The following is a 21,611-nucleotide window of genomic DNA, read 5'->3' on the forward strand; positions in this document are numbered from 1 at the left end:
CCGGGTCGTACCCAGGTCCGGTTTGGATCAGGTCATATCTGGTATCCGTTTTGGACCGAGTCCGACCCGGGTCTGTTTCGGACCGGGTCTAACCTGGGTTTTATTTTGGGTCGGGTCAGACCCGGATCCCATTTAAAACTGAGTTGGATCCATAAAAGCAGAATCCAAACACTATTGAGACTAAATCGGATCAGGAACCTGATCCGACCCCTTTCGGAACCGGTTCAGAGTCGTTTTTTCCAGTTTCTCACCGGTTCCGAGATGCTGAGACTCTGTTTTCATAAATATAAAGAAATACAGGGATTTTGGCATACGGTTCTAGGGTTTTATGAGCTTTTGTTCATATTAAGTATCAGTTTATAAGGTTCAGGACCGGTTTGGACCCTTAGATGACCGGTTCAGGGCGTTTTCAGACCGGTTCAGAGTGCTTTTAGACCGGTTCCTACTAGTGGACTTTGAGTTTTACCCATATGAGCATGCTTTTGTTATTTTTCATGCTTTATAAAGTATTTATTTTGAATAATGCATGACTTATGCATGTTAATTCATGTATTTAGCGTTGGTTAAATTGTGTATGATAATTTTAAGCATGAATTGTAACTAAATTCATGAAAATTAGTTTATGCATATTTGTTGAAGTATGAACTGATATTAAGTCATGAATATACATGCATTAAAATGTGTGCATGGGCGTGCTCCATAATACAAATAGTTTTTTCGGTAAAAGATTTTGATTAACCGATTCATGTAATCACCAAAGTGATCTGAGTCGTGTTAATTAAGGATTCTTTGAACCGTATTAAGATTCGTAATTATGATTGTGTGTGAATTTATGAAACATCAATTCTACCCAAAGGTAGGTCGTTGTGTTCCAAATTTACACAGAGTGTGATAGTCGATGTGCATTCCAACCCATAAAGCATGTTCGTACCCAAAGGTACAATGCTGAATTGCCTCTGGATTCATGATCTACTAGTTTCACCAACTGAAGTCAATTCCTTGAGAATTGAAGAGATGAAGCAATTATGAGTATTGTCGTTTTCACCAAAGTGAAACGATAATGGCTCAACTATGCTTGTCTCAGAAAAGGTGAAAATAAAGGGTCTCACTTTTACCTTTTCAACACGAGTCTCGTCTGAGCAATAATAGTAATATCTTTTCATTTTTCGTTCCTTGATTTATCAGGTTCCTTCTATATCGATGGTTCAAGTAGTATCCCTATCTTAGACGGATCGAATTTTTCTGATTGGAAAGAAATCGTGTTATTCACTTTGGGCTATATGGATTTAGATTTGGCCCTTAGAATTGACGAACCTCCCGCTTTTACATAGCAGAGTACAGCCGATCAGAAAGCTGCCTCTGAGAAGTGGAAGCGCTCGAACAGACTTAGCCTGTTGCTTTTGCAATCTCGGGTGGCTAAGAACATTCGAGGCGCAATTCCTCATTGTAGGACTGTAAAGGAATTTCTGGGAGCCATTGAGGCTCAATTCGTCACTTCTAATAAGACAAGGGCCAGTACCCTCATCTCCAAATTAGTATCTATGAAATATGCTGGTGACAGTCACATCCGACATCACATTTTGGAAATGAGGAATATTGCGACTCAACTGAATGACATGAAGTTTGCCATCTCTGACTCTTTTTTAGTCCATCTAATCTTAACCTCGTTATCTACTGAGTATGGACCCTTTAAAATCTCCTACAACACACATAATAATGAGTGGTCTTTTAATGACCTCTTGAGTAAGTGTGTTGAGGAAGATGAGAGATTGAAGGGTGAGAGGGTGCCAAGTGCACATATGGCCTCTCATAAGGATAAACAGAGGTCGAGGCCAAAGAAAAACTCCTTCAAAAAGAAGAATCAAAAGAGATCCACTGGGGAGAGTTTGAACTCTCAAGCGAAAGCCAAATCCCAGTTAGGTGGCCCTTCTATAAAGTTTTCTTCTGCAAAAAGAAAGGGCATAAGAAGGTGAACTGTTTGAAGTTCAAGAAGTGACTCAAAAATAAAGGTACTAAGTCATTCGTTTCTCATGAGTGCAATCTTATTTATGTTCCATTGCATAGTTGGTGGATTGATTCTGGTGCCACGGTGCACATTGCCAACTCTTTGCAGGCATTTCTGAACAAAAGGGAACCAACAGAGCATAAAAGAAGCATCTTCTCAGAAAATAAGATGCGTTCGCATGTCAAGAGCGTTGGGACCTGTAGAATTGTGTTGGAGTCGGGATTTGTATTGGATTTGGTCGATACGTTTTATGTTTCATCTTATAGTCGGAACCTAATTTCAATTTCAAAACTTGACAAGTTTGGTTTTGCTTTTAAATTTAAAAAATCTGAACTTATTGTTATGAAAAATTCAATGAATGTAGGTTCTACATATATGTGTGATGGTTTGTATCTATTAAGAACCAAATTCCAAATTTAAGAATCTCACTCCATTGAGAACACAATGATTGACAATAAACGTGACCTAAAGGATGATCAATCATATTTACTTTGGCATCGGAGGTTAGGACATATCTCGAAAGAGAGAGTCCAAAGACTCGTGAAAGAGGGAATCCTTGGATCCCTTGATTTTACGAATATAGAGCCATGTGTTGACTGCATAAAGGCTAAGCAGTCTAACACATATAAGAAAGATGTCAAACATAGCAATGAAAAGTTAGAAATAGTGCATACGGATGTCTGCGGCCCTTTTTCACCGTGTTATACGGGTGAAAAATATTTTGTCACTTTTATAGACGATTACTCACGGTATATGTATATCTACTTATTATCTGAAAAACTGAAGTCTTTCAGGTTTTTAAGGACTTCAAGAAGGAAGTAGAGAAACAAACCGGTGAAGTTATTAAGGTTGTCAGGTCAGATAAAGGTGACAAATATTATGGTCATTTCACTGAGATGGGACAAAAGGAAGATCCATTAGCGCGGTTTTTAAAAGAGGAAGGCATTGTACCTCAGTATACCATGCCTGATAGTGCTTACCAGAATGGTGTAGCTGAAAGAAGAAACCGTACACTTAAAGAAATGGTTCGAGCGATGTTGAATCACTCAAACCTTCCTTTGAATTTGTGGGGTGAAGCTCTTAGGACTGCAGTGCATATTCTGAATAAGGTTCCTACGAAGGATGTTCAAAAGACTCCTTACGAGTTATGGACAGGTAGAAAACCTTCTTTGTCATATATGCACATATGGGGATGTCCAGTAGAAGCTAAATTGTATAGCCCACATATAAAAGTTTTTGGTCCTAGGACAACTAGTGGTTTCTTCATTGGTTATCCAGAAAGATCGAAAGGCTTTAGGTTTTATTGTTCATCTCATACACCACAGATAGTGGAAACTGATAAAGCAAGATTTCTTGAAAATGGTTCTGTTGGGATAGATGCGTCTCCAAATATTGATTTTGAGGAAATACATGATTCAGGTTCTACACCTGCTGAGGATAATGACCCGATTTTCTCTATTATTATTCCTTCGAGTAATGTAAGAGAAAGTCCAGACAATGAACATCAATCCCAACTAGATCCGGTTGTTGATGAGGATATACAACAACAACAGGATACAGAGGCTCATTTTGAACCACCTGTAGCACCTGTATGGAGGTCCACCAGAATTAGGAAATCTGCTATCCATCAAGACTATGTGGTGTATTTACAAGAGTCAAATGATTTCATAGACATTGATGAAGATCCCTTCACATTTGCAGAAGCCATTGAAAGTGAAAGATCAACACATTGGATCAATGCCATGAAAAAAGAGCTTGACTCTATGGCAAAGAACCAAGTGTGGGATCTTATACCTCGACCTAATGGAGTTAGACCTATTGGTTGTAAATGGGTTTATAAAACCAAAACAGATTCTAAAGGTCATGTGGAGAGGTATAAGGCTAGGCTTGTTGCAAAAGGTTTCACACAGATAGAGGGCATTGATTATAATGAGACTTTTTCTCCTGTCTCAACTAAGGAATCATTAAGGATAATCATGGCCCTCGTAGCTCATTTTGATTTAGAGCTACATCAGATGGATGTGAAAACGACCTTCCTGAATGAGGATCTGGATGAGGAGGTATACATGCAACAACCTCCTGGTTTCAGTATAGATGACTCGAATAACTTAGTTTGCAAATTGAATAAGTCAATCTATGAACTTAAACATGCCTCCCGCCAGTGGTATAAGAAGTTCAATCAGGTAATTATGAACTTTGGATTCACTGAAAACATTGTTGATCAGTGTATTTACATTAAGACTAGTGGGAGTAAGTTTATAATTTTGGTTTTATATGTTGACGATATTCTTCTTGCAACTAATGATTTGAGTCTTTTACATGAAACAAAAGAATTTCTTTCCTCTCATTTCGATATGAAAGACATGGGTGAGGCCACTTATGTCCTTGGAATCGAGATCCGTCGTAACAGAACTAAGGGTGTCCTTGGCCTATCTCAGAAATCCTATATCCTTAAGGTTCTTAAAAGATATGGGATGGAGAATTGTTCTCCTAGTTTGGCACCTATAGTGAAAGGGGATAAATTGAGCTTGAAGGACTGTCCTCAGGATGATATTGCGAAGGCTCAGATGGATGCTGTCCCATATGCCTCAACAGTTGGGAGTTTACAGTACGCGCAGACCTGCACTCGACCTGATATAGCATTTGTTGTGGGAATGCTTGGTAGATATCAGTCAAATCCAGACATTGCGCACTGAAAAGTAGCGAAGAAGGTCATGCACTATTTACAAGGAACAAAAGAATATATGTTGACCTACAGGAAAGCTAACCACCTAGAGGTCGTTGGATACTCTGATGCGGACTTAGGAGGGTGTATTGACAGTAGAAAATCCACTACTGGATACATTTTCCTTCTAGCAGGTGGTGTTGTCTCATGGAGAAATGGAAAACAGTCTATCACTGTTGCTCATACCATGGAGGCGGAATTTATTGCTCTATACGAGACTACGTCACAGGCCATTTGGATAAGAAACTTCATTATAGGTCTTGGTATAGTGGACTCTATTGAGAGACCACTAAAGATCTTTTGTGACAATGAAGCAGCCGTGTCCTTTTCAAATAACAACAAGAGCTCAACATCGTGTCGACACATGGAGTTAAAATATTTTGTTGTTAAAGAAAGGACTGAGAATCATCTGGTATGTATTGATACAATTGGGACGAAGGAAATGACTGCGGATCCCCTTACTAAAGGGCTAGCACCGGGATTGTATTCCCAACATGTAAAGGGGATGGGTCTTTTTTATTCCTTCTGATGTATGACAATACATTATGTAATCACATTTGTGTTTATGTTTTGATTCTCTAAGGTTTTGAGTTATTGTTGATTTTGCATAAAGAATCTCTCATATGGGTTAGAGAGAATAACAGAATAACAATATTAAAGGACCAATAGAATAGGTGAGAGACCAACCTATTCATAAAGGTAATTTCTTTACATGCCTAAGCACTGAAGGTGAATTGTAGAATAGTATAAGGAAATATGACATTTCTTAAAGGAGTGTTCATATCCTTGACTCATACGATTCATCCTTGTGATAACGGATGGCATGTGAACCCACATGAAGAATTAAATCGAGATAACGGTATACACCTCGACTTAGTACACTTTTGGTGTCAATGGGTCAAGTGGGAGAATGTTAGACATTATGGGTTACGGGTCCAACCCACAGTCTGACCCGGTTTGACACCCTCTTAGAGGGTCATGTAAGTGGCTGAGTAATGAAGATAGTGGGTGGGAGTTACGTGAATGTGGAGAGACCACATTCACGTAACTGCCCAATTCCTCCATTATATAAGGGGTTAGGGGTTACGAAGATGATGAGTATTCGTAACAATTCCCTGCCCAAATTCAGTTATGCATTCAGACTTCGCAGAATAGGGTCCTGCTCACCGTCGACATAAGGCCTGGGCTCATTGTGGGCGTCGACCGGCTGAGGAGAACGCCAAACTACCTACACGGACAATGGCGAATCCAGGTACGCTCCCTGTCATGTTGTTTTTACAGGATTTCGCCCAACACAGATTGCCAAGACTCTACAGATAAAAAGCTAACAATTTATATCATAAAAGTTTCCAAATTGACAGCAAGGATCGTTACCAATCTTGCACCAAAATCAGAAGTAAGATCAATACAAAAAGTAGGACAAATCAAGTAAAGAAAAGAAATAAGAAATAGCCTCAATCAAGGGATTAGAAATAGAAGGAAAGAGTGTAAAAGTGATTGGCAACAATATATGAGGGATGAATTGTCGTGACTGTTGTATTTCTTCTGTTCTTTTTTTTTTGCCTTTTCTTATCTTCTTCCTTATGCTGTATATTTACAACATGTTGAGGATAAAGTGAAAACAAACTGACGGATCGAGTCTTCCCCACAAGTGTGAATCGATAGAAACAATGCAACGATGAAGAAATAAAAACAAAACCAACAACGCACACAACAATTTATGTGGTTCCCTCTCAACTGAGGTACGTTCACGACGACCGATAGGTCAACACCTTCCACTATCTTTAAACAAATATTACAAAAGGCATAAGCCTTACAAACACACGAGGTATAACAAATGAACAAAAGGATATACCTCACTGAAGAACAAAGAACAAATGATCTGAAGAACCAGCTTGACGAAGCTATTCTGAAAGAAGTGTAGTAGCACTTTTTGCTCTTGTTCTCTCCACCCTTTCGGCGTCCTAAAAGTGTTTCTCACACTCTCTCTAATGTTCTGAGTGCACCAGACGACGCTCTATTTTTCTGCTCATCCATTCGTTAAGAACATGATGATACCCGCAATAAATGCGAAAAGACTAAACGTCTTGCACAACTTACGAAGCGCCAAAAGCACCAATTGCTATTCCAGCAATACCTGCAAATCACCATGCTGCGATGCCACAAATCACCATGCAGTGATGTCACGAACTGACTTCCAACTGAAGCCACAAATCGCTATCCAGCGATACTCAAAATCACTGTTTTACTGACAACACAAATCGCTATCCCGCGATACCCAAATCACTATCCAGTGATATCACAAATCGTTGTTTCGGCAGACAACACAAATCGCTATTCTAGCGAATAACCACAAATCGCTATTCCCAACGATAACAACAAATCGTTATCTCCAGCGATAACCACAAATCGCTATTCAAGCGAATGCTCACAAATCGTTGTCCTGCTGACAACACAAATCGCTATCTCGCGATAACCACAAATCGCTATCCAGCGAATACGAAGTCGACTTACGCAGCTCCAAACCCAAATTACAAATCGCTGATCCACAATACTCTGAAGAGCTGAATCGTCATTCAGTTGAGAAGGACTTCTACAAATCGCTGTCCAACGAATGCGAAACCATCCTCAACAAGATCGAGCGACGTGCTTGAAAGAGACTACAACGAATGGGTCTGGAGTGCAACGAGTCTGAATAAGAAGAGAAACCCAACACATTTGGATTGAATAGATCATCTGTGTGCCCTTCTCCGTGGACGTAGTTTCATTATAACCCAACCACGTAAATCACTATCTTTTCTTTCTTGCTCTTTGCCATTTTTAGTTTTAGAGGAGAAAGAATGTACATGATACACGCTCTTTCGGTAGTACACTATACATTTTGGTGGAACAAAAATTAGGGATTTGTGGAATTCTGACACCCTCTCCAACAGTTAGGATGGTCAGATGGCAAGATTGGTTTCTCAAATGAGGAGGTGACCCTTCCTAACGGTTACATTATTTAGCAACAGAGGAGTAGTGACATCCACTTTTTTATTAGATTAGGTCGCCCAACTAAAAAACTTAAAATAGATGGCTTTACTCTTCAACTTTTAGGTAGCTTTTTTAAATTGCTTTTAGGCAAAAAAAAAAAAACTTAAAAACAACAAGAAACCTCAAAACAACTTTTTTTTACTTACTTTTAGGTAAAGAAACATTAACTTATATAATCATAAGTACTTGTTGAGTCTAATAGAAGAGAAGTTGACCTGTATATTTCTGTCATGGGAAAAGATTAAAGAGAAGGTTTTCGCCGAAGAATAAGGGTCAACTTCATGCTTAGATTTATAATCAATGAAGAAACAACTTAATACGAATAACTGACCTAAGCTCAAATCCCTCTTTAATGACCGAAAAAAGATTGTCAATAGATCCTTGGTGCTCAACAAGATACAGTACAATAGAAAGAGAAGTTAAGCAGCTTATCGAACCTGTGGAAAATATTTTTCTTTTTTTTTTCAAAGACTTTTAGAAAAGATGCTAAGGGAAAAGAAAATTTCTCAAACGGTGGATAGATGTCACTATGGGCATGTTCTTTCTTAGAGAGTGGGAGACAATGAATGATGCATAACCGATTCCAAGTATGCTCACTTGAATTGGATGTACACCCTTGCAAAAGCTTATGATATTATGATGATTTTAATAAATTGTTGTTTCATATATATTTGTCTCATTTTCATGTTTTTATACGTATATAAAGAACTTTCAATCTTTTCCTCAAATGACAAAACTTTTAATTTATTATAAAATTCTTTTTCTTGTGAAAATCCCAATATGGAGATTTAAGACAATGGTTTTAAGGTTGGGTTTCGATTTTCAATATTTTCTCAAAGGACAAATTTTTTATGTGATTTTTTTTTTCTGATGTGAAAATCCCATTGGGTTTCCAGCCAAGTTGGGCCGTTGAAAAATCTTTCTACACAAATCCAAACCTAGTTCAATTAGTTTTTCATACCCGGCCAACCAGATTTTACGTGACTGAGTTAGAGATGCTGATGCGTTCCAAACTTAGATCCAGTAAAATTGTGATAGCTTTGGATTTGGACCCAGACCTGATAGGTGTCATATTCCTTTATCACCCCAGATAGGACTGTCAACGGTTGAGGATCCAACCCACCCAAACAGCAAGCAGGGGAGTTAAACTTTTGGATCATGTTAGGATGAGAAAATGGAAGCCCACAGAGTTTTAAGCAGACAGGACAGTAGACGTAAGTACGACACGCAGAGTTAACGCAGTTAAGTTTCTGTTTTTGGAGCGCTCTTTCTGCGTAAATATAAAAAAAACGTCTCTCTCTCTCTCTCTCTCTATATATATATATATATATATATATATTATAAACTATACAAAAAATTAAAACTTTTTTTTTTTATATTTACACGAAGAAGCCCACCTGATTCTTCCAGCCATACTTACAAGTCACAACTCACAAACACAAGAAAAACTTTGCAATTACATGCTCACTGTTCACACTTCACAATTGAAAACTACTTCACATCCAGTCAAGAAGACAACTCAGAAGCACTCAGTCACTCACTGAACAAAAATAAATTGTAAATAAGGCAATTAATTTTCAACACAAATTCAAATATTCAATAAATATTTGAAAATCTCATCAAGCCATCACCATTCATCCAAAATCAGAACCCCAAACAAGCCTCTAAAGAAAACAACAAAAAAATCCATCTAGAACTAGGGTTCTTTATTTTTGAAGCATATAAAAAATTCAGAATACCCTCATTGAGCTTGTGCACTAGATAGCTAGGGGTGTCAATGCGTTGGGTTTATCCAGACCCGGCCCATACCAAACCCTATAGGGTCCTAGTATGGTGATAAATAAGAACACCCAATTAAGACTCGGGTCTGGACCCAAGGTCTGATTAATACATGGAATAGGGTATAGTATGTGCAATTTTATACCAGACCCGGGCCTGGCCCAAGTTCTGATTAACACCCACAATTTTTTAATGTAATAATGATAAAAAATATTGTTTTATCGGGTATGGTCTGGGTCTGCCACATTTCGTTCTTATCGGGTTCATGTATGGTTTCTATTATAATGAACCGGATTAGACCTGGGTCCCAACCTGACACCATACTCAAAAATTTGGTCCAAGTTTGTTTTCACTTGGATCCAAACCAAACCAAACCTGTAGACCCATGTGATAACCAAAAAGCCCCCAAAAACCAAGATCAACCCTCCTAAGTAAGGGTGTCAATGGGTCAGTTTTACCTGAACCCAACCCGAAAGAAGACCCGATTAAGACCCAAGTCCGCACCCGAAGGTCAGATTAATACATGAACCCGGGTATAGTTTGTGTAATTTTATACCAGATCCGCACCCAACCCGAGTTCTGATTACAACCTGCAAATTTTTAATATAAAAATGATAACAAATATTATTTTATGAGGTATAGTTTGGGCCTGACTCATGTAGTTCTTATCAGGTTCGGGTATGGTTTCTCTTATAGTGGATCTAATTAGATGCGGGTCTGATATCATACCCGAAAATCTGGTTCAAGTCTGATTTCACTTGGATATGAACCAAATCCGAACGTTGACAATCCTTATTCATAAGAAAGAGAGGTGGAATGAGACCAGTGATCTATCAAATCATTTTAACAAAGTGATTTGACATCTTCACTGTCCATTGATTCATCTCACATGAACTCATGGTCTTTTTGTGCATAGTGTACGGTTCGGATGTCACATCACTATCCTAAAAGTGATACCTAAGGGGGTGGCTGACAACCAATAAGCTTTAAATGCTTAAGACATGTATTGACCAGCAAATGCTTTTTGTATTTAACATAACTTGTTTCCAAAAGCTAATACACTCACAGATAAGTCTGAAATATCACCTACTTCAAAAATAAAACGGTTCAACTGTGACATTGATATGAAAAGAATGATAGTTTGTAATTAATTATGCTTTTCACGTTTTTGTAATTTATACGTTTTTAACATTTTTTATATCATGCCAATAAATTCTTATATTTTATTAAAATACAAAATATTTGATTTGTCACAAAAAATTCCTAACCCAGATTTTACCAAGCTAGGTTGTTAAATGCGATGTGGCCAAGCAAAGCGTTGAGCATGTTATGAAGCGAGGCATAAGCCTCGAGGTGTTGGAGTGTAGGCTTTATGATCAAAATAATAAAATAAGCTTCAAGACCACTGTCCTCTTGCACGTACCATCAAACACTTGGCGTGCATGGTGTCAATGGCTCCGCAAGCTCGATTGGCGATCTATAAGGTCATTTGGCAAGAAGATTAAGTTGGCAATATTTTTTTATTAAGTTCAGCCTTTTCAATCTTATCGACTTCCAACAATAACATATTAATCAGACTCTCATTTCTACGCACCACTCCATTCATGAGTAATTGGTTGTCCTTTCTAGGGTTTCTCATCATCCAGATTACTTATGGCTCTGATGCAGTGCTCTGATCAGAGTCCCAACAGAGAATCAGTTCGAATTATCTATTCCCTATCTGATGGTTCAATGAAAACATTGAGATGATAAGAAACATAATACCAACATGCAGGGTGGCCTTCTATTATAGGACACAAACTGTTAAGGCTGTATCAAGATAACTCATCCAAACCTCAAGAAAGATGATTACAAGCACAAGCAGAGCATGTGAGGAGAAAAGAAAAATGATATACAAGGAAAAAAGCGTTCTATAACAGAAAGATGACATTCACAATAAGTGATACTTGTGGACACCCATCCAATACTACAACATATCCATGATATTGCATGGTTCTGAAGCAAATTGTCAATGCAATAAGGTGTATAATTTCAAAATACAGTTAAAAGCATTCAAACAACAAAGGTTATGGTAGAATTCTTAAAATATGGGTTGCTGCCAATAAAAAAGGTCACACCAATTTCACAATCACAGTACCACTACAAAGTGTAAAGAAAATAGCTGGAAAATTAAACTGAACTCACAGGATTGTTGGCTGTAAGAACAGATGCAATACATAAATCAGCTAGCTCGTGAATTTCCTCCATGTTATGCTATTTCATCTTATTCGTATATCAACAAGTGCATATCCCAAAAATATTTGCTTTAACAGGAAAATATTGATGATGCACGGATAATAAAAGCACAAAGTGGTAAACGCCTCACTGCAACACCTCAGTACCTTGAGTGTGCGCTTCGCCTTTGAGGCGTACTGTTCAGGTACTGAGGCGTACGCCTCTCACAACACTGTTACCAAGAACGAGACTCGTGATATATATATATATATATATATATATATATATATATATATATATATATATATATATATATATATATATATATAGAGAGAGAGAGAGAGAGAGAGAGAGAGAGAGAGAGAGAGAGAGAAGGTATAACAGTGAACGAGCAAAACGTCTGATGTTATTGGGCTGTTTTTCACCCCTGATCACGCATTAATCAGCACGTTTTTTTTAAAGAAATAGCGGCTGTTGTGACCGTCGCTACTTGTCCAAATTTTGCCCAGACAATTAGCTGATGTTGTGACCGCCGTTGTCTGAAATCAATGCTCGATGCATGGCCACTGTTCAAGGTGTTCACTGTTACGATGATATATATATATATATATATATATATATATATATATATATATATATATATATATATAGAGAGAGAGAGAGAGAGAGAGAGAGAGAGAGAGAGAGAGAGAGATGAAAACCTCTCCAATAGAAGAATTATTATATTTTTTTATTTTTATTTTGACGGTACAGATGTGATTTATATGCTTGTTTTTATAGGAATCATTGTTTTGAACATTTGATTCCGATGCATGAATTTCAAAAATCAACGGTGTACAATTTTCATAATTTTTTGAGGCTTCAAATACTATTTTTGATCCAAAATTCGATTTATAGTAAATCAAGCATGTTGAACACATCTGTATTTTAAAAAAGTAACAAAAAAATTCATTGGGGGGAAGGGGGGTGGGGTTTGGAAGGGTTTCCATTCCAGAGGTTTTCATTTCCCTATGCGTGCCTGCTGCTCACCTTCTGTCCTATTCCACCCCTTCAAAAAATGTTGGTTTTGAATTTTTTTCTCACATCTAACACCGTAGATGTGATCTATAGGTTTTGTTTAGTGGAACCTCCTTTTGGATTATGGGAAGGTATACAGGTTTTTCCAGTGATCCAAAATCAATGGCTATGAAGGTACTAGTTTTTCCCGACACATAAAATCATGTTTTTGGTCGAAAAAACATATATAATCCAAGAGTCGATTCCAACTAAATCTAGCATGCTAAACACATCTAACGGTTTAAATATATCATAAAACACTTCAAAACTATGTGACAGAACAAAAAAATGGGGCCTTATATATACATGTGTGTGTGAGATATATGTGTGCGTGAGAGAGAGAGAGAGAGTAAACAAAAGTGACTGCAAAGAAAGCTTGTTAAACAATTTATGAACATTTAAAACCAAAAAAAAAGAAAGAAAGAGGAAACAGCTAGATAATTGAATAAATTCCCTTTTAAAAAATATACCAAGCTAGTCACATCATATGCAGCGGCACTTCTTACTTCTTGATGCAGCACTGCTGACAGCCACCCATCTCAAGATGGGTGGATGTCACCGGTGGCTTTATAAAAAATGGCCTCTTTAAAGAATGTGTTCACATAAAATGCAGTGGCGCTGCATCGTGCATCGCCCCTAGGTTTTAAGGGTGTCAACAGATTGGGTTCACCCGGACCCGACCTGTACCAAATCCTATAAGTTCCGGGTATGATGATAAATTATAAGACCCACGTCGGGACCGAAGGTCTGATTAATACATGGAGTCGGGTATAGTTTGTGAAATTTTATACCATACCCAGGCCTGACCCAAACGTCTGATTAAGACCTGCAAATTTTCAATGTAAAAATGATAAAATGTATTATTTTACCCGGTATGGCCTGGGTTTGGTTCGTGTAGTTCTTATTGGGTCCGGGTATGATTTCTCTTATGGTGAGTCTGATTAGACCCGGGTTCGGACCCGATACCATACCCGAAAATCAGTGTCATGTCTGGTTCCACCTGGGTCCGAACCAAACCTGACCCGTTGACACCCCACTAAGAATATGAGAACTGCCATGTGAACACTATTTTCATAGGTTTTTTGTTTTTTTCGTTAAATGCAAGACATGCTTGGTTTTATAAGAACCAGCTCTTGAATCATCGTATTATGATGCGTAAGCAATACTTTTTAAGGCTTTAAAATCGATAATACATATTCAAACATTAAAAAATTGTGTTTTTCATCTAAAATATACAATTCCGCAGTTGGTACCTAGCAAATCTAAGAATACACCTGTATGCTTAGATTTGCAAAAAAAAAAAAAAAAGTTGGAAATGACTGGTTCAAACGGCAGTTCTCATATTACCAGTTCTCCTATTTCAGTGGGGGATTTATGTTTGCTTCGGTCATTTAATTTGTATGCCCAAACAACCTAGCAAATGCAATGAAAACCCTTGTTTTTGGTATTTTTTCTCATATCCAACACCATAAATGTGATCTACAAGTTTTGTTCAGTGGGAGCCTTCTTTTGGATAGCCTGAATCTGACATGTATGCAGAGTTTTCTTTGGGGATCCAAATATCAACAAATATAAAGGCATCTATTTTTTCTGACTCATAAAAACATAACTCGCATGGTAAGATTCAAACCAGATTGTATATGTACAATCAGGGGCGTAGCTAGGATTCATGTGAGGGGGGGGGGGGGCAAACAGGGTTGTATAAAAAAAAATTATTTGTGTGATAGTAGGGGGGGTTCGGGGGCAGCGCCCCCGGAAAAAAAAAATTGAGATAAAATAAAAAATGGCTACAATTATTAATAAAAATCTATTTCATATGGACAAATCAAACTATTTGCTGCAGTCAGGGCTGGGCTAAAAAATGGATAAAAATCTATTTCAAATGGAATCAGGGCAAGGCTAGGACTGGGCTTTTTTAAAAAAAAAAATTTAACTGTTTGGGGAGGCAGGACTGGGCTACAGCCCCTGTGTACAATCGTTTCTACCAAACATAAACCCTTCCAGTGGCCATTATATATATATATATATATATATATATATATATATATATATATATATATATATATATATATATATATATATATATATATATATATATATATATATATATATATATATATATATAGTAATGGGTCCGTGCTAAACCCATTTGCTGCTAAACTGCATGCTAAATGAGTTTTCTGGGTTATTTTATTTTATTTTTAAATTCTGACCGTACATATGTGATCTATGAAATTGGTTTGATAGAGATAAGCTCTTGGAGTGTTCGATTTTGATACATGGGTGGGTTTTTATAAGGTTCGAAAGATCAACCGTCTAAAATCTTTGTAAAATTTTTAGGCTCTAAATATCATTTTTTTCATTTTCAAACACATGATCCAGGTGTGGATTCTTAGTAAGTCGACCATGCCCAACACATTTATAGGTCCGGAACCTCATAAAAAGCACCGGAGAAGCTGAAAAACCTATTTAGCACTTGGTTCAACACAAAATGAGTTTAGCACTGACGCATTTTTGTATATATATATATATATATATATATATATATATATATATATATATATATATATATATATATATATATATATATATATTAAAAAGTTAGGGAAAGGTGACCTATTCTGATCATTACCACGGTCGCTTTCAAAATCCAATATCCTTTTTTTATTACTAATTATGAGTATTGGATATTAATGTGCCAAGGCAAAGAGTGCAATCTACATTTGTGTTGCGTTTTAAACATGATGAAGACTTTTATCAATAATTGAGCATGGACATATTTTAAAATTGGACCCTCAACGTGGCACTTCCAGAGCCATTGATTCTCCCAATCTGTAAATTGGGAAGAGCTCGATCCTTAACTTATTGGAAGCAATCTGCATCAAGGCTATTTGACTATGAAGCCCCACATGGGGAATTGTTGGTGTGATCTGAAAGAGACAATAGCTGGATCTCTTATTTTCAGATTTTGGATCTTTAATTAAAGGATCCAAATCCAGAATTTTTAAGTCCAAATCAAATTCCGATCATCAGTCTCAAAATGTGATGCTTTGGATCATGGGACTTGTTTCAGAAGTCTGACCCATTTTGTCCCATGAAAAAGGATCCAATCCGAGCTTTAAATGGATCTTGGGACTTTCAAGTCATTTACCAAATGTCATCTCCAAGGACCCATTTCAAAGTTATGGAGTTAGAATCTTGCAATTTTATATTCAACAAATTGTAACAAGTCATGCTAAGCAGGAATATAAATGGGTTTGACTCGAGTCGGATTCAATCATATACGTGTGTTGAAGGAAATCCAGATCGATACCCACTTTCCTATAAATGTGAGATATCCAGATCCGAAATGAAGATCTTTACATAAAGTCATCCAGAAATATTTGGGAAGAAGTTCAGTCACGAGATGACTGTAGAAGCTCCTGGACCCAATGGATTTGGGAACTTACCTAATGAGTATAATCGAAGGTTTCTCTTGAAGAGGAAGACTCCTGTTGAGATAAACTTACCCAAAATCGTGAGTGCCATCGTGTGTGTGTGTGTGTGTGTGTGTGAGAGAGAGAGAGAGAGAGAGAGAGAGAGAGAGATCCATAGTGACAAACGTTTTAAACGGCAATTTCTTGTTTTTCAAAAATTCACGAGAAATTGAAAATTTTTCATAAATCTCACATTTTTTGGCAAATTCTCGGCAATAAAAAAATAGATTAAAAAATATGAAATTTATTTTTTATAAGAAAATACTAATAAAATTTATTTAAAAATAAAAAATATAAATTTTTTCGCGATAAATAGCCGTTTAAAACGTAAATATCGCATTTAATTTGCGGTATTTGTGTTTTTTCATAAATCTCACGAGATTTGAAAATCTCGAGAGAAATTGCCGTTTTAAACTTTCAGGCAATTTCTCGCAAGATTTTCACAAATCTCGCGATATTTGTCACTATGGTGTAATCTATACCTTTACAATGTGACCTAATTGGCTCGAGACTTGTTTAAATAGAGACTCTTACAAATCCAAATCAGACTGGGCCATGCACCCTAATTGATCCTACATTTACATACAATCATGCCAGATCTTGTTGGACTTGGAGTGAGAATCTGATTCAAACGCAGATTAGGTTGGGTATCCAATCCGAACCTGAGCCCTTTACATCCCTATTAGTAACAAGCTATGTCACAAGGACACGGGTAAAAGGACATGAGACACACCATTTTTGTGTAAATTACTATTAGAAATGGCATACACAGGGACACGACAAGAGGGCAAGTTGAAGAAGAATCCCTGTGACATAACTAACAAGAAAATATCTTCTCCATGAAACTTTTGTAACATTATCCTCTTTTTTTTGGCTTCTACAAGATTCTTTTAAGCAATCTGAAAAAGAGTTAGAAAGTAAAATAAAAGAAAATTATGGTTTATGATTGGAAAAGAAAGATAATTTGATATAGCTGTATATATCCTGATATTATGGGAACAGTGACTACATTTTAAGCATTTCATGGAAAAGTTACATGATTCTGTTTTTTTTTTTCTTTTTTCTTTTTTTAATAACTTGAACAAAATCTTCATGTATACCAAACATTTTGATAAAATTGGGTTTATCGATAAATTCATTGTAGATTGAATATGTCAGAGATTTATGAGAATTTTATCGAATATTGGTTTTTAAGAATATCCAGCTTCATGTATGAATAGCTAAATATTTCATTAATTTGTGTCTTATCATAGTTTTTTATGTTTATCTTGCTTGAATATTATATGATTAAGGATCATGCTTCCCTCTTGTACTTCTTGATCCCACACTGTGATGCATACAGATTGAACAAGTTATGGATTCAAAACCTTGAGAACGACCTGGATCCACTAGGTATCCAAAGTGAATCAGATTCTTTTTATTGGACATGGATCTCAAAATAGAACCCGGATGCCTCTCCGGATCAGATTCATTACATGGCCAGACTCTTTTGAGATTAAGATTTGGATTTTATGTAGAACTGGATCATATTTTATATTATTTATTATTGATTTAATTAGATTTTTATGTGTTGTATATATATATATATATATATATATATATATATATATATATATATATATATATATATATATATATGGTGATATCTTCCCGAGATTTTTTCAGAAAACCACATTTTTCAAATTATTGAGCAAATTTTCCTCATTGATATTTTTCAATAATCGAGATTTTTGTCCTGCATGGAATGTAGGTGAAAGCTGGTCTGGGGACCGATCTGGATTGGATAGGGGTGGCAATCGGGTCGGGTTGGCGTGTCACCATACCTCAACCCGAACCCGACCCGTTTATTAAACGGGTCGGCTGTGGCAAACACGAACCCGACCCGTTTAATAAACGGGTAACCCGACACGACCCGCCAACCCATTTAATAAATGGGTTGGGTCGGGTAAACGGGTTTTCAGGTTGGCGGGTCGGGTTGGCGGGTTGACGGATCGGGTTGGCAGGTAGTCAGGTTGGCGGGTCGGGTTGACGGGTTGACGGGTCGGGTTGGCGGGTTGGCAGACGGGTTGGCGGGTTGGCAGACGGGTTGGCGGGTTGGCGGGTCGGGTTGGCGGGTTGACCCACCCGCCTAACCCATTTATTAAACGGGTCAGCCGGGTTGGCATACCCCCAACCCGAACCCGACCTGTTTAATAAACGGGTTACGCGGGTCGACCTGTTTATTAAACGGGTTGGCTTAAGCCCAACCCGAACCCGCCTGCGGGTCGGGTTGGCGGGTCGTGTCAGAAATTGCCACCCCTAGGATTGGATATGTACCAAAGCACATTTTGCTTGCATATTCAAGTACTCAGATTCGTTAGACTGGTATCTGGTTTGTGGGTTTGGAAACCATCCATGGATCAAATCCATGAAACTGCTACCCTTCCTATGCAAATTTGATCCAATTAAACCAATATAAAAACTGTTATTTTTTAAATTTTGTGCTGAACATATACTGTAATGCCTCGAGATTTTTAACTTGTAAAACACATAAAAAAAAATCTTAATAAAATCATCAGCGAAAACCTTTTTAACTTGGGTTCAAAACCTCTGACGGGTTACATTCTACACAATAACGATAAGACTAAATTTACATATGGATAACATTAGTTGTTTAAATTAGTAACGTGTATCCAAATTCAGCTCCCATAAAAAAAAATGATTGACTCTCAATGTTGTCACAACATCCCACGTCTATTATACCGCTATGCATCACACTTCACCATAAATCTCATAAAAGGGTCAAACTCATGAAAGCTTAGCAGTCCTACACCAGAATACATAGTGATTGTATAAAGCTGCTACATATGTTACATTAATGATAACATAAGTCATCTAATCAAATATTCATTATATAAATTAATAAAATAAGCATAATGCATTTATTTGCAAAGTGACTAAATAAGCATGATGTGTCATTCACCAATATGTTAACATATACATTTCAATTATAACCTTATATTATAATGTATACTCGATAAGAGTATAATTTTCACATTCGAGTTCAACATATAATCATGCTACAATAATTAAAGTAAAGCAATTCTATAGTTTACCAACTAACTATCTTAATAAGATCATGAGATCATCACAATCTACCCTAACAATTACCTTTAACTTGTTCATCCTCACAGAGATTCACCGCATCTTCAAAACAAGCATTTCATTGGATTACCTGGTATTGGACATGCACATCCTCACAGAGATTTACTGCTCCAGCCGGGTTACTTGATCTTAAACTTGTTAATCCTCATAGGGATTTACCACCCTAATCGAATTACCTGATCTTAGACATGTACATCCTCACAGAGATTGTCATAAAGAGAATAATTTTTTAACAGGTTAATTACTTGATCTTGAAATTTTGTAAAGTACGTTATATTTTCGTACATGCATCACATCTGATATCACATTATGTGACATTTCAACATCATATCACATCATATGATCACACACATTGACATCATAACATACCCGCATGTAACATCATATTTTATATTATTTAAAATTCATACATTTGTAAATTGAACCTCAAAAAGTGCATATTTAAATTCTGTATGAAACATTTAAACCTCAAGCATACATACTTCCTATGTAATTCAAGTCATATATACATATTTCAAGTCATGCATTTTTAGTAATATATATATATATATATATATATATATATATATATATATATATATATTCATCATTTACATACTTTTTACGTAGTTTCAATATATGCATATACATATACATGTATTTTAATATTATATAGTTGTTGAGTGATTGGCATAAAACCCTATACTCATATGCATGCATTAGAATCAAACAAACACAAGAGTCGATGTAGTTTTTTTCTCACCTCGAAGTTCATGAAGTTTTGCAAGGTACGAAAAACTCAAAAATAACGAGAGATTTTTCTTCAGAAATGCATGATTTGAATCACACTCACCAATGGTCCGAATCTGGTCGAGGACTAGTGCGTGCCTCAGGTTCTATGTCACAAGCTCGGGAGCGTGTGCATGAACATGGTATTACACCACTAAATGACATCCACTAAACAAGGTGGTAGCAATTGCAAAAGGGCGACACCGGGAGGTGGAGCCTATGATGATCTTTCAAACCGAGAGATAGATAGAGAGAGTGAGTGAGAGAGAATTGGGAGAGAAAGGCTTCAGAGGGGGGATATTTATAGCCTTTGTGGCATGAAAAAATGAAGAGAGAATGGTAGATTTGTGAGGGAATTAGGGGAGGTGATCTGGGTTTGGTGAGTGATTTAGGGGATTTTGGTAGCTTTTAAATAGATGGGTTGAAATAAGGTTTTTGGATGAGATCCATTTGGGTCTCAATGTATCGAGATTCAACTCACTTTCTTGTTTTAAATTCAAACGGGGATCTAAACCCAACTCAAATCCATTTGGGTTGTCTTATCCAACCTGAACTATAACAAAGATCCGTATAGTGCGGATCCAAAGTCACCAAGATAGATTAATTTCAATTTGGATCTCCATAGAGGTCCAAACTAAATTTAGTTTTAATTTGGATTGGGTCCTTCAAATGGATCCAGTCCAAAACCATGTTGGTTGACTATCTTGAAACTCCTCCAAGAACCAAACCTGATTAGTTTTAAGATCCAATGGATCCCAATGGGCTTTAATTAGATATTCCAGTTTCAAAATTTTGTATATTGATTTTATCAAAACCTTACTAAGATTCAAACCTGAATACCTCTTTCGATCTCACAAATCTAAATCAATACTTGTATAATTTAGATTTATAATCTCTTAAATTCTTAAATAAATTATTTAATTTACTAATTAAATACAACCGATGAATAATAGCTAATTAATTAACCCAAAAATGGTAAATTAAATTGAATGTCAGAATAATTTCCTTTTTCATTATTTCAAAATTTCAAAAATTTGGTGGGTTTTACATATACTCATAAATGTCAATAATTTTTTTTCAAAATTACATGTTTTTATCTCTTTTGATATGTACATGGAGAAACCACTCCTAGGGTCAGAGACTTGTCTGCCATACTTACGATCGTTGTCCTGAGAGCGTAAAACATTGTGGGCTTACCCCCAGTGTAAAACATAGCCTTATCTCAATATATTAAAAAATGATATTCTTTTAAAATCATTATATATATATATATATGTATATATATATATATATATATATATAGAGAGAGAGAGAGAGAGAGAGAGAGAAAAGGGGTGGTTGTGCACAACTTAGGTGTGTACAACAGTGTTAGACACAATTTTCCAGTGATACGATCAAGCCCTTGGTTTGT

Source organism: Nuphar pumila, chromosome 2, assembly GCF_984573655.1.
Source record: "Nuphar pumila chromosome 2, dmNupPumi1.hap1.1, whole genome shotgun sequence".
NCBI lineage: Eukaryota > Viridiplantae > Streptophyta > Magnoliopsida > Nymphaeales > Nymphaeaceae > Nuphar > Nuphar pumila.